The sequence below is a fragment of the Grammomys surdaster genome, unplaced genomic scaffold, assembly GCF_004785775.1.
Source record: "Grammomys surdaster isolate TR1022 unplaced genomic scaffold, NIH_TR_1.0 369, whole genome shotgun sequence".
Lineage (NCBI taxonomy): Eukaryota > Metazoa > Chordata > Mammalia > Rodentia > Muridae > Grammomys > Grammomys surdaster.
In genome coordinates this window covers 933513-949090 of record NW_021604788.1, presented here as the reverse complement: position 1 = coordinate 949090, position 15578 = coordinate 933513, and the positions used below count along the sequence as shown (strand labels likewise).

General features: G+C 37.4%; 1 pseudogene; it reads left to right on the top strand.

Annotated features, from left to right (window-relative positions):
• The first annotated feature begins 3268 nt into the window (after positions 1 to 3268).
• LOC114631926 lies at positions 3269 to 6473 on the top strand (annotated as a pseudogene).
• The last annotated feature ends 9105 nt before the right edge of the window (positions 6474 to 15578 follow it).

Below are 15578 nucleotides of genomic sequence, written 5' to 3'. Positions count from 1 at the left end.
ATGATATTTCTTCTAACATTATCTGAAAGAGTCTATATTTAATTAATAGAAATCTGCTTTGACAATTCTTAGGGCTTACCATGATTGCTAACAGGCACCACTACTAAGTTTCTTAGTGAATATACAAGTGTGTCTCAGTATTGAAGTAGGAGACACATGTGTTCCACCTTGTTTTCCAAAGCACTGAAAATCATTCTCTGTAAATCTCTTATATTCGATTGGTTCCTAGGTAAATGGATGGAACTAGAAATTATCATCCTGAGTGAGGTAAGCCAATCACAAAAGAACACACATGGTATTCACTCACTGATTATTGGATATTAGCCTAGAACCTTGAAATGCCCAAGATGCAACTCACAGGCCACATGAAGCCCATAAAGAAGGAAGACCAAGTGAGGGTGATTCGGTCCTTCTTAGAAGGAGCAACAAAATACTCAAGGGAGCAAATATGGAGACAAAGTGAGGGACAGAAACTGAAGGAGGGGCCGTCTCAAGACCACTCCACCTGAGTATCTATCCCATGTGCAATCACCAAAGGTAGATGCTGATGTGGAAGACAGGAAGTGCATGCTGATAAGAGCCTGATATGGATATCTCCTCAGAGGCCTTCAAGAGTCAGACATATTCAGAGGCAGATGCTCACAACTAGCCATTGAACTGATCATGGGGTTCTCAATAGAGCAGTTAGAGTGAAGACTGAAGGAGCTGAAAGGATTTATGGCACCATGAGGAGAGCAACAATACCAACCAACCACAGCTCCCAGGGTCTAAACCACCAGCCTGGGAGCACTTAGGGGGGGATCCAGGGCTTCAGCTGAATATGTAAAAGTGGAGGGCCCTGCTGGGCATAGGCGGAAGAAGAGAACCTTGACCTCATGAAGAATGGATGCCCCAGGGGGTGGGAATTTTGAGGGTGGGGAGGTGGGAGTGGGGGGGGGTAGATAGAGGTTACATCCACAGAGAAGAAGGAGGAGGGGCGAGGGGATTGGGGGTTCCGAGGGGGTGGTGGGGGATGGGGTAAGGGGACAACATAGGAAATGTAAATAAATCATCCAATAAAAAAAAAAAAAGAAAACACAACTCTTTCGTTTCCCAGGCTAGTTTTCCAGGGCTTATCCATTCATTTTCCTGTCTCTTCATCCACTTTTGTTGTCTTTTGCTACAATTTTCCTTAGCATTTTTCTTATTAACTTTTCACAGAATATATTTTGATAATATTGCTCTTCCCCCAGCTCCCCCAGCTCCCCCAGCAGCTCCCCAGCTCCTCCCCCAGCTCCTCTCTGCCTCCCTTTCTACCCAACTTAGTATTTTTGTCTCTCTAAAACAACAAATATAAAAATAACAAAAATAAAATTAAAAACAAAACCAACAAGACAATAAAGTGTCAAAGCAAAACAAAATGAAACAAAAAGCCCTTACACAGAAAAAAAAAACAACCAAAAAATATGAAGTTAATTTTGTTGTTGTTGTTGTTAACCAGCTACTCCTCAGCATGAGACTTATCCTAGTATGTGGTTGAGATACCCAGTGAAAACTCCACTGGAGAAAACTTACTTTCCCTTTCCCAGCAGGCATAAATTGCAAATAGCTCCTTGCTGAGGGGACCCATTGTCTACTTCCTTCTCAGTTTTGGGAGAGACTGTCTGATTTTATACTGTGAAGGTTCTATGTATGCTGCCACAGCCTCTGTGAGTTCATAAGTGCATTAGACTGGAAGTGTCTGGAAGACCCTGTTTCCTGGGAGTTCTTCACTACCCCGGTACTAAGATTTAACACCTTCGTTATCTTATAATTTTAGTGAAAACAATTTCAGTTTTCCCCTAATCAATATTTTTGCTGTTTATTTGTCATATTTAGCCTTTTATTTTGTTATTATATTTCTTCTATTCCTAATTTCTTTACAGATTTTTTTTTTATCATGAAAGGCTATTGCACTTTCTCAGATTTGTCAGGTAACTGTTGGCATAACCGTGCAGTTTTTATTCTTCTCTTTATGTGCTGCATTGTGTTTACAGATTTGCATACCCTGTGCAATTTACATATTCCTGGATTAAAAACAAATTTGTCATGCCATGTTATCTTTGCATACCTTGCTGTATTCAATCTTCAATGAGTTTATTAAGGATATTTGCTTCTATAATCAGCAGTGATGGTAGTGAATAGTTCTGTCTTTCCTAATGTCCATATCAAGTTTGGTTATCAGGGTAGTTTTGTCTTAATGGAGTGATTTCAGAAGTGTTTCTTTACTCTCTGTAGTATGACACAGTTTTTGGAGCATTAGTATTGGTTAATATTTTCACTTGTGGTATAACTTAACAGATAATTCATTCATTTTCCTAGTATTTTCATCATTTGGACCCACTACAGCTTCAATCTGTGTTTAGAGTTTTATAGCCTCTAAGTTCAATTTTGGTAAAACATATATAGTTAGAAATTTTGCCATTTATACTTTTCTAATTTAATGGAGTATAATTTTAATATATATTATATATGTAAATTAATATATGTACACACACATATATATAATATTTAGCTAAAATAAAATATTCACCTACTAATATGATATACCTGTGATAGATAATCTTGCTTGTCTATTTCACATACCTTGTGTTGTCATTTCCCTTCATACTGAAACATCCCCACACAAAGGATACGCTCTTTCTAGGAGGGAGGGTAGGGCTCTGAGACTTGGGAGGTAAATAAAAAAAAGTAACATCTTTAGAGAGAAAAATTTGGAAGATTCTTGAGAGCCTCTCCCCAGCAGTATAAAAAGGAATGCTGAGGAAGGAGATTCTTACCAGCCAATTTTCACAGAGAACAGAAGGTCAAGTTGCCTGCAAGTTGTGCAGAGAGCATTCCTGAATACTCCCGTGGAAGTGGATTTTTTTTCATGTGTGTATGTGTACGTTTGAGTCATCCTGCTTCTTGTAAGTAATTCTTCCCCATACTTCTCTTAGTAACCTTGGTAAAAATTCGTTTATTCACCAAGTTGGAAATTACTGAAATGTTACTTTAGTATGTCATGGGTTCCCTTTGTAAATAGACATAGGTTGTTTGCTTATGTGTTTGTGTGTTCTGTCTCTCTAGGAAAAAATTATCACACAACACCTGGAAATGGGGCACCTTGTTTGGGTAATTGCCATTATTGAATTGGCCTGAGGAGGCAGTTTCTTGATTGATAATTGATGAAGGGAGGCCCCGACATGCTCTGTAGACAGTTATATCCCTAAGTAGGTAGACCTGAGATGTATAGCAAAGACATCTAAACATGGCTCTAGAAGCATACCAGTAGGCAGTATTCCTTGAGTTCCTGCCTCCAAGTTCTTATTTGAGCTCCTGTCCTAGCTTCGGATAGCTTCCTCCCCAAGTTGCTCTTGTCATAGTGTTTTTCATTCAAAAGCAAACTAAGAGAGTATCACATATTTATTATTCATTCATCAGTTGATGCACATTTTGGCTATTTCCATTTATTGGCTATTGTGAACAAAGCAGAAACAAATATGGATAAGCAAGAATCTCTGTAGTGGATATAGAGTCCTTTGGGAATATGTTCAGGAGTGATAGAGCTATTTCTAGTTTTTTGATGAAATGTCACATTGATCTTAATTGTAGATGAACCAATGTGTGTTTCACTAACAGCTAATGTGTTTGTCTTTCCCCATATCCATTCTAGCAATTGTTGGTGTTATTTTATCTTAGCTATCCTGACTAGTGTAAAATGAAATCTCAAAGTAGTTTTAGTTTGGCATTTCCTTGATGGCCAAGGATACTGAACATTAAAATTATTTTACCAGCTATTTCTGTACATAAAATTTAATCAGAGAAATTGTTTTCTTGATGTTTACCTTTTTAAATTTTTTATGTGTCCTAGTCACAAACCCTCTGTCAAAAGAATAAGTGGTAAAGATTTTCCTATTCTGTAGGCTACCTTTTCAATCAAATGATGGTGTCCTTTGCTATACTGAAGATGTATGCATGAAATTCTCAAACAATAAAATAATAAAAATGTTTTATATTCTGCTTTGGAGAAACTTCCAAGAGATGTTGGGAAAATATATTTTGTGTAGCTTTTCAATCTAATTGATCTATAGCACAGCTAAACTTTGATGTTTCTTTTCTGAGTATATCTCTGAATGGCCTGTCTATTGGTAAAGATTAGATGTTGCTTTGGGCATATATGCTCCTTTATGGGGAATAGTGTTATTTTATGAAATTGAATAGACCAACATTCAGTATTTATATATTTAAAACCATTGTTTCTGTTTGGTAAATGTCATGTTTATTTGTAGACACCTTTATTTATTTTGACGGCATTTTTTACTAAATTTTATTTGGATTCTGCTTTGTCAGGTAAAAATATAGCCAGTTTTGTTTTCTTTTGATTTCATTTGCTTGAATATACTTTTCCATTTTTCCATTTTTTGCTTTTATACAACTTTATAGATAATGTGAGTTTCTTGCAGTTGTGGTTTTCTTTCTAATCAGTCAGTATGTGTCCTTGAACATTAAAATAAATGCCTTTCAGCCTCAAGGGTTATTTAAAACAATCTACTAATTTTGAGGATTTTTATGTTTTTTGGTTTTTTTCGTATCAAATACACGGTATCCTTTCATTTTCATTAGACATTTTCTGTAATGGTGGCTTAGTGGTCATGAATTGCTTAGATTATGCTTATCTTGGAAGGTTATTATTTTTCATTTAATTTCAAGAGTAAAATATAAAGGAAAAATAGACCAGGTTGGCAGTTATATTCATTCAATACCTAGAAATGTTACTCCAAGATTTCCCAAGATTTTATGCTTTCTGCCTAGAAATAAAAAATTATCATTGTTTCCCTTTGTAACTGAAGTTGCCATGCCTCTGGCTGCTATCAACATTCAATTTTTAAATATATTGGCCATTTAAATGAAATATGATGTAGAGAAATTCCTCCTGATTATCTCTACTTGTCATTCGAAGGGATGCCAGTACCTTGATGTTCATAACTTCTCAGAATTTGTCAATTAGTTCACTTAATATGTTTTTGATATTTCATTATAATATATGTGCACCTTCAACTAACTGCTTTGTTCTAAAGATTGATCTCTTAAGGTTATCTCAAAGATCTTCAATGTTCTAGGCATAATTTTTTTTGTTTTCAGATTTACTATTAGAAGATAATAATTCATCAATATTATGCTAAATACTGGTAATCTTCCTTCTGCTTGATTTAGAATTCCAGAGCGGTTTTCAGCTGAATTTCTGTTTAAACTGAATTATTGAAGTTTTAATTCTCAGAAATCATATTTGTAATCTGAGAAGACCTAAAACAGAAACAGGTGCATTGTGAATTAGAGGCCAACCTGGATTATATAACAATGTATCAAAAAGAAACAAATGACTTCCCTCACTTACTCTCTGAGATTGTACTCTCACCACCCCACCGATGGCCCTCAGAAATGCTTCAGATGGGCACTGATTACTCATCTCATTCAGGCCTATGCTAAAATGTACAATTTAATGTGTGTTCTGGAGCCAAAAGACTTCAAGTTGTAGATCTTTTAGCTAATGCTATAGGTGTTACAATGGGGTCAAAGAGAACAGTGATTATGGAACTGAGGTGTGGAAGTCCCCATGTAACAAAAGATGAGGCAGATGTTCAAAAATCAATTGATTTAAAGGATAAATACAAAAATATGAGAATTAATCTAATTAAAGATATTTCCAGTAAAACAAATACAGAGGCTTGGAATGGCACCACCACTGCTTCTGGTTTGGCATGTTCTATTGCCAAGGAGGGCTTTGACTAGATCAGTGCAGGTACTATCCTGGTGGAGATGAGAGAATTGTGATATTGGCTATTAACAACTGTCAACTGTTGTTGCTATAATTGCTGAACTTATAAAAAAATTTAAATATGTGACAACTACTGAAGAAATTGCTTAGGTTGCTACAGTCTCCGCATATATAGACAAAGAAATTATTTTTCTGATGCATTGAAAAAGGTTGGATGAAAGGGTCTCATCACAGTGAAGTATGGAAACCTCCTGAAAGATGAATTATAAATTATTGAAGGAAGGAAGTTTGATAGAGGATACATTTCTCCATATTTTATTAACATATCAAAAATAAAATGTGAGGCCTATGTTCTCTAGAGTAAAAGAAATTTTCTAGTATTCGATCCATTATATATGCTTTGAGGTTGCCACTGCTCATGAGAAGCCCTTGGTCATATTCAGTGAAGCTATTAATGCAGAAGCTTTAAGTATACTGGTTTGGAGCAGGCTAAAAGTTGGTCTTCAGGTTGTAGCAGCCAAAGTTCCAGGCTTTGAGACAGTAAGAAGAATCACATGAAGATATGACTATGGATGGTGCCATATTTGGAGAAGGGTTGTATCTAAATCTTAAAAGTGTTCAAGTTCATTACTTAGCAAAGGTAGGAGAGGTCACTGGTACCAGCAAAGAAAATTCCATGGTTTTGAAAAGAAATTGAGGAACACAGAACATGTGCTCCAGCCCACACTCCCATCCCCACACCCAGAGACAGTCTGATTCCCAGGAGATTCATCACAACCAGGAATACCTGTCCTAATTGTGATTTCCCAAGATCCTAGAGGACTCAGGACCTATTCTTCTGCTGGAGACACGTCATTCTTCTAGTCTACAACTGTGCCTGGGGTCAGCACTCCCCACCCTCCCATACCTAGAGACAACCTGATACATCATAACGAGGTTCACAGGAAGGACAGGCTCCAGTCAGAGACAGCAAGGCCAATTAACACCAGAGATAACCAGATGGTGAGAAACAAGCACAAGAACGTAAGCAACTGAAACCAATGTCACTTGACACAATCAGAACCCAGTTCTTCTACCACAGCAAGATGAATTCTCAATTCTGTACATCTACACCCCAAATGCAAGGGCACCTACATTTTAAAAAGAAACATTACTAAAGCTCAAAGCACATATTGGATCTCACACAATAATAATGGGAGACTTCAGCACTCCACTCTCACCAGTGGACAGATCATGGAAATAGAAACTAAACTGCTACAGTAAAAAAAAAAAAAATAGCAGAAGTTATGACCCAAATGGATTTAACAGATATCTATAGAACATTTCACCCTAAAACAAAAGAATATACCTTCTTCTCAGCACCTCATGGTACCATCTCCAAAACTGGCCAGATAATCAGACACAAAATGAGCTTCAATAGATACAAGAAAACTGAATTAATCCCATACATTCTATCAGATCACCATTAAGTCTAGACTTCAATAACAACCAAAACAACATTCTCAAGGAAAGTAAACAACTCTCTACTCAATGGTAACTTGGTCAGGAAAGAAATATAGAAAGAAATTAAAGACTTTCTAGAATTTAATGAAAATTAAGGCACAGCATACCCAAACTTATGGGACACAATGAAAGCAGTGCTAAGAGGAAAAGTCATACCACTGAATGCCTTCATGAATAAATTGGAGAGATCCTACATTAGCAGATTAACTGCACATCTGAAAGCTCTAGAACAAAAAGAAGGAAACACACCAAAGAGGAGTAGACTGCAGGAAATAATCAAACTCAGGGCTGAATTCAACCAAGTAGAAACAAACAGAACTATACAAAGAATCAATACTAAGAGCTGGTTTTTTGAGAAAAGCAGCAAGATAGATAAACCTTTAGCCATCTAACTAGAGGGCAAGAGACAGTATACAAATTAACAAAATCAGAAATGAAAAGAGAGACATAGCAACAAAAACTGAGGAAATTCAAAACAACAACAACAAAACAAACAGATCCTACTACAAGGATCATATGGGGCTTAACAAGAAGGAAGATCAAAGTGTGGATGCTTCAATCCTACTTCCACAGGTCAGGGTCTAGCAAGAGAGAGAGTGGGGACAGAGGGGTGAGAGACGCGAAAGATGAATACAAGACACTATTGCTGATATCAAGAAGTGCTTGCAGACAAGTTTAGTATGGCTGTCCAATGAGAGGTTCTGCCAGCACCTGACTGGGACAGATGCAGATATTCACAACCAACCATTGGAATGAGTTGAGGAGATCCCACTTGAACAGTTAGGGGAAGGGCTGAAGGAGCTGAAGGGGGTTGCAACCCCATAGGAAGAACAACAGTATCAACTAACTGGACCCCTCAGAACTCCCAGGGACTAAACCACCAACCAAAGAATATACATGTGCTGATTGGTGACCGCCCCTCTTCATATGTAACAGAGTATTGCTTTAACTGGCATCGATGGGAGGGGAGGTGTGTGGTCTTGTTGAGGATTGATGACTCAGAGAAGGTGAATGCTGGAGGGTTGAGGCAGGAGTAAGTGGGTAGGTGGGGGATCACCTTATTAGAGGCAAAGGGGAGGAGGGTTGGGATGGGGGTTTGTGGAGGGTAGACTAGGAAGGGGGACAACATTTGAAATATAAATAAATAATCAAAAATAAAAAAAATAAGAGGAAGTTGAAATTGAAAATCATGTGTAAGAAATCACTAAGAAGGTATATATGACAACTAGTAAACTAGCGCTAATGAAGACCAGAAAGCAGGCACAGAAATGTTTAGTGGTTTCAGTTGACAATATACAGTTGCTTATGGCTATCATTGCCTATGCCTAAATATAATTTGTTATATTTTTGAGTAAAGACATTTATAAAGTCCTTAAAATATAAACAAATGAAATAAAAACTAGACACAGAAAATGTAGACTATAAAACCAGAAAAAGAAAGAAAGGTAAAAGAATGATAAGGACAAAATGACAAAATTCCCATTTCTAGAGTCTTAGATTTGAGAAATTTCCTTACAGGTCTTTGTGTTGGGGTCTATTTGTCATCCCACCAGCAACACAAACACTAATCTCAGTCAGACATGGGTGATTTATTGAACACACACCCTAATACTAAACTATCAGGAACATGGCTCAGAATTCAGAACTGAGGCTACTGCTCCGAACAGTACAAACATTTCTCAGGGCCAGCTTATAATGAAAAATAATAATAACAATAATAATAATAATAATAATAATAATAAAATAATAGACAAAAACAACGCTGAACTCATAGGCAGGTGCAGGAAGTGCTGCCAAGTAGTAAACCCTGACTCACGCCATTTTAGACTAAAAGTTTATATTGACCTTTAGTTTGATGGGTCCTACATAAAGCTTTGTGGAATTTCTTAAGATTTTAACAAACCTCAGAAATTACAGAACAGAACAGGGGATGTGATCTGCATGCTCTTGCTGTGAGTCATGTTATTTTTCTGTGTCAATGACTAGCAGGCACATTACAGCAACAATATGAAATAGCTGTCAGGCATGGAACAAAATGGCTACAGCTATGCTGGGGAGAAGGTAGACCTCAACATTAGTATACTGGACAAATCAGGTATAGTATGTAAGAAATGTCTAATTTAATTTCTGTCTGTTCCTATGTATGCAGGCTAAGACTCAGGTCCAATCCAAATTGTGACATCAGTGACAAGACAGCATTCACTCAAAATACTTAACTTCTTTGAACACTAGTAACTACTTCTGGTATAATGAGCTCTGAGCTTTTGAGCTAGAAAGTGGTTGCGTTAGCTGCAGAGACTCCCAGTCTGTGTACTCCTTGGCATGTTAAATGTCATCATCAAGTCTTACTCTCACATGTGTTGGAGGAAAATAATCACTCTTTTTTATTCCTTAGGGTGAGAGTTTTAGTTGAAGAAGCAAAGCAAAAACAAAAATAAATAAATAAATAAATAAATACCCAAAGCAAACAAACAAACAAAAAACCCCACCACTACCAAAACAAAAAAAACAAAAAAACAAAAAATAATCTTTTGGCCTTTGGCTCTAGGCAAGATAGAAGTATCTCCTTACTACAGAGGATTTATACCAGCAACACCAATGTACTTTGTAATAAGAAAAAATCCTTGCTGTATAACGCCTCAAATTGATTTATATCAGAGACTTACCATCTCTATGAGTTTCTTCCACGTCAGCCTTCCACACATACCTTTTGACAGAATATTCTCAGGTTCCCTGACTGGTAATTATTGTGATTACTCCATATATTCAGGTACCCAGAGTGGCTTATAGTCAAACATTCATCTCCCTTTTAAGATTTCCAGTAGATATAGCTTTTTCAGATATAGGAAATATCTGGGTGGTATTCTCTAGTTCTTCAACTCAAGAACATATTATCACCACACTTATTGCATGTGCTGAATGTACGGCCTGGAAGAGCTATTGATTTGTCCTGTGGCTAGGACCACCAATCTGTTGTCAGTAGGATTTCCTGACTTCCTCAAGTTTTTGTGCATTAGTCTTTGCAGCCTCTTTCTCCACAGAGAGCTTACATTCTAATGATAGCCTACTTTCTACTTTTCTCTGGCCTGCCTTTGTACTTTTCCATGATTTGAGATTCCTTATCTCCTCTACCTTGGTTCCTGATGCTTTTTATCATTACTCTTCTTTAGAATGTAGTTTACTTTTTTTCTAATAGATTTTGTTCACTTTACATTCAAATATCAATGTTCTTCTCCTCCTAGTATCCTCTCACATAGATCCTCTCCCCACGCCATTCTCCTTCTCTTCTCAGAAGAAGACACCCTTTCCTACCAGGAACATCAAGTCATTGCAGGACTAGACACATATAAGGGAAAGGGATCCACAGCCAGGCAACAGATTCAAGAAGAGCCCCTGCCCCAGTTGTTCAGGGATTTACCTGAAGACCAAGCTCCACATCTGCTATATATGTGTAGGGATGCTAGGTCCAGCCCATGCTTGCTCTTCAGTTGGTGGTTCACTCTCTGGGAGCACACAATGGTCAAGGTTAGTTGACTCTGTTGGTCTTCCTATGGAGTCTTATGGTATAGTCAGGAAAGATTGAGGGACTGAAGAGGACAGGGACTCTAGAATACAGTTTCTTTGACTATGCTCATTGGCAAACTCAAATAGAGAAATCATAATTTTCCACCTCATCCAAGATTACAGTGCCTGTTGGTTTAATGAAGACTCTCTGTGAGCTCTGTTCATCTCCTATGATCAATGCAATGAAGTCATAAGTACCTGATAATGTCATTTGGGTATGTCTGGACAAAATTGATTGTATTTCCTGATCTGAACAAAGTAAGCTAGAAGGCTATCGAAGTAGGTATGCTTTAATTTCTTAAAATTGCCTTAATACTCGCTGGGAAATCTACCTGCTTTTATGCACTCAATGTGGTTAAATAATTTATGTACATGCAAGTTACCCATTCCCCATCTAATTCTCCTTCCCCAGGCCTTTAGCTCTCTTTAAATAAAAAGTCTTAAAAGAATGCAAATTTGTGTGGATATATAAACATTTTCACTACCCTTTTGTACATCACCATTTAAACAATTGGACTCCTTGGAAATGTGTTTCATTTCCACCTTAAATATAGATCTCTTTATTCCATGGCCTTTATATAATGTGACAGAAAAAATTGTCCTGTGGCAGTTTATAATTTAGGCTTATATGGAAATGTTGTGAAGAATTATTTGTGCTACCAGAAAAATGCTGGGGAACCAGAAACTTTATGATATTTGGTACATTATGTGTTTGGTTTTGGATTCTAAGACAAGAAAAATGTGGACATATTCCAGGGAGAAGATGAGTCATATGATTCCCTACCATTATGAACTGATATCAAGTAAAATGAAAATTATAAAAAAAAATCCTTTTTCCCTTGGTTTCCTAGCTATTCTCTCACAGAAATGAGACATCACGAACACAATGTAGTTGTTTTCATGGACACTGGCAAATCACTGGCCCTTCTTCATTCATGTGATTACATCAAAGTTTCTTGAAACTCTTCATACTCAAAAGAAAGTTTGAAAAAGAAATATGAAAGTTTCTTCATATTATGAACAGTCATTGGTGGGTATCTACCATTACACAAGGGATTTTTGTGCTCTAAATGTATATTGGCAAGTTCAATGGCTCTTTATATATGAAGCCTTTGCCCCAGCACATGCCTGCATATTTACATTTATTAATGTGTATATATGTGTATTCATATGTAAATACCATATCACATATGTAGATGTCAGAAGACAGCTTTCAGGAGTCTTTCCCTGGTACCATGGTACCATGTAAGTTTCAGGAATTGAAACCACATATATCATCAGGTTTTACAAGAAACATTTTACCTACTGAGATTTCTCCAGTGCACATTCCCAAATCTTTGGTGGTTTTTAAAATATAATGTATCTTTTAGTTTAGCTTTGTTTTTTGAGGCAAGTTTTTGATATGTAGTGTTGGCTATCCTGGAACTTGTTGTGTAGACCAAATAAACACATAGAAATGCACCTGCCTCTTCTTTCTGGGTTCTGGAATGAAAGGTATGCACCATCACAAGTGAGTTCTTATGCCCATATGCTATTCCACAAAACTAGTTTTGTAAAGAGCTCTTTCACTTCAAAAATCTCAAACCTTCGACATACAGAGCTGCAGTCTAAGTCTCCAGCAAAGGCCTTTCCATGTTCGTGGACACTAGTGTCTAAGCAAGGCACGAGTTCCCCCTCCCTCTGGTCCTGGGCTCCTCTTCACAGGGCCAGACAGGATCCCTTTGTTCAGACTCCACACAGTTTCCAGCAGCATCCAGATGGTGAGGAACTTCGGAACCCCTGACTCTTCAGTCTCAATCTGTGCTTTTTTTCACCCAGGCTGGGGTCCTCATCCTAGACAACACTGCTTTCCCACCACTAGCCTTACATCAGTGCTTCCCTGTAGCCCAGCACCTGATGGTATCAGGGGGTAAATGCAGTCTAGCATCTGCCTAAGAGGAATTCACACACCCTGGCTGCAGTGAGAGGGAAGCTGGAGCCATAGGAATTATTTTAGGATTCTCATGCATGTTTTTAGAGGGTCTCTACATGAGCAGTGGGTGGAAGATTGTGCCTGGCAGGTCCTTAGTCTTCACTAATTTCCAGTCTGGGCCATTTTATCAAATTGTGCACCTGAACTGCCTGCAAAGAAATAGTGATGGCTGGACTGCAGAGGGACATCCTGACAGTAGATCTCTGAGAAATATCTCTGGAAAAAAAGGAAATGAAATGAGGTATTTTTATTGTTATTATTATTATTGGATATTTTTTTATTTACATTACAAATTACATTTCCTGGTATCATCCCCTGGAAGCCCCCTATCCCATCCCCCCTCCACCTGCTTCTATGAGGATGTTCACCTATCCACCCACCCCCTCCTGCCTCCAGGCCCTCAAATTCCCGTACACTGGGGCATAGAGCCTTCACAGGACCAAGGGCCTCTCCTCCCATTGATGCCTGACAAGGCCATCCTTTGCAACATATGTGGAAGCCAGGTATTCTTGCCGGGCTTAGTACTCTCAAGTCCGTGTGGCTTTTCTCATGTACACATAATTTGGTCTTTTTCTATAAAACCTCTCTTGGGTGAGGGATAGCAGACCTGAATTCATTATTGTAATTTAAGTATATGTCATATGCAGAATGAGATGGTATGAGCAGGGGGCATCTACCTTTACTTTCACTGAGACGACAAGTATAGATTTCTCTGTCCTACAAACCTAAATGGGTGCCTTTCTCAGCATATCCTCTGTGTGGAAATAGAAGAAGCAAAATCTATATCCTGTCACCCTTGTTAGGGGCATACACATGAGACTGCATGGCTTTACAGTTGGGCACCTAATGTGTGGGAGTAGGAGTCTTTCCAGTTTAAATTCAGGATCATCATGTCATCTTGCAGCAGCATTAAGGAAAACTTTCCAACACAGATAACTTGAAAGACAAGAATTAAATAACAGGAGCTTCATTACACCACACCTACCAGAGGTGATGTAATTCTAAGTAATGAAAACGCTAGGAAATGCTTTCTTTCCTGGGATCATTAAATCATAGTAATTTTTTTTTCTTTCAGAAAACTTAGTCTTTACCTCTGGTGGTTGATAGGATTTAGTCTTGTTTTTGTTTCTGTTTGGGTTTAGTTGTTGTTGTTGTTGTCTTGATCCTCATTCTGCCTTTTGTTGAAAATAGACTTTTTCTTACATATTATATCCTAAATATGGTTTCCCCTCCCTCTACTCCTCCCAGTTCCTCTCCACCCCCAATGTAGTCCTGATCAACTCACTTTCTGTCTCTCAGAAAACATACAGGCTTCTAATTTATAATTATAAAATAAAATAAATTATAATAAGGTAAAACTAAAACTAACACATTGGAATTGGACAAAACAAACAGAAGGAAAAGTGCCTAAGAAAATGAGTATAGCTGGATCTTGGTGTACATTGATTCCCATCTTCCTGGGGAACCAGCACACTAATTTGTTCAGTGGTTGTACAGATGTGCACTCCCACAAGCATCCTTGCCAATGTGACTCGTTATTTGTTTCATTGTTATTTGTTTCATCTTAGTCATTCTGACTAGTGTAAGAAGAAATCTCAAAGTAGTGTTGACTTCCATTTGTTAAGATCTGTATCCTATTTTAATTTGGTTATTTGTTTTCTTAACATCTAATTTTTGAGCTCTTTATATGTTTTGAATATTGACCCTCTACTGGATGTGTTGTTGGTATTTTTTCTGTAGGCTTCCACTTTGTCCAAATGATGATGCAGAATCCTTTCAGTTCCATTAGGTCTCATTGAATGATTGATTATCTTAGTGCCTGTGCTTACATTGTTCTTTTCAAAATGTCTTTTCCTGTTCTAAAGATTTCAAGGTTTTTCCCCACTTTCTCTTCTATTGGATTAGTATATCTGCTTTCATGTTGAGGTCTTTGATCCATTTGTATTTGAGTTTTGTGCAGGGTGATAAAGATGGATCCTTTTGCACTTTATATGGAGCCATTGAATTTGATCTGCAACATTTGTTGAAGATGCTTTATTTTAATTTTAGACTGTTTCTAGCTTCTTTATCAAAAAGATGGGGTTTTCATAGGTGTGTGTGTGTGTGTGTGTGTGTGTGTGTGTGTGTATTTACGTCTGGACCTTCAGTTTCATTCCATGGATCCTCATGTCTGTTTTTGTTCCAATGCTATGCTGCTTTTGTTACTGTACCTCAGTAATACAACTTGAAATCAGTGATATTGTTATTTCCTGTGGTACCACTGTTATTCAGTACTGCTTTATTATTTTAGTTATTTGTGTGTGTGTGTGTGTGTGTGTGTGTGTGTGTATGTATGTGGGGGGTGTTTTCTTATAAAGCTAAAAATTATTCTTTCATCATCTATGTAGAACTATGATGCAGTTTTGATGGGGACTGCATTGAATGTGTGGATTTTTGGTGGGATGGCAGTTTTTACTATATTATTCCTACTGTTCCATTAACCTGACAGATCTTTCCACCTTGTAATAACTTTTTGCATTTTATTTCTTCAATGTCTTGAAATTTTTATCATAAAAGTCGCTCATTTGCTTGGTTAGAGTTACCCTAAGATATTTAATATTATTAGAGGTGATTAAAAAATTTTGGTTTTCTTGATTTTTCTCTCAGTCTGTTTAACACTTGCATGTATGAGGGCTACTGATTTTTGTGAGTTAATTTCAGTTTTAGCTACTTTGCTTGAAGTATTTTCAGGTGTTGTAGTGTATACAATCAGATTATCTGCAA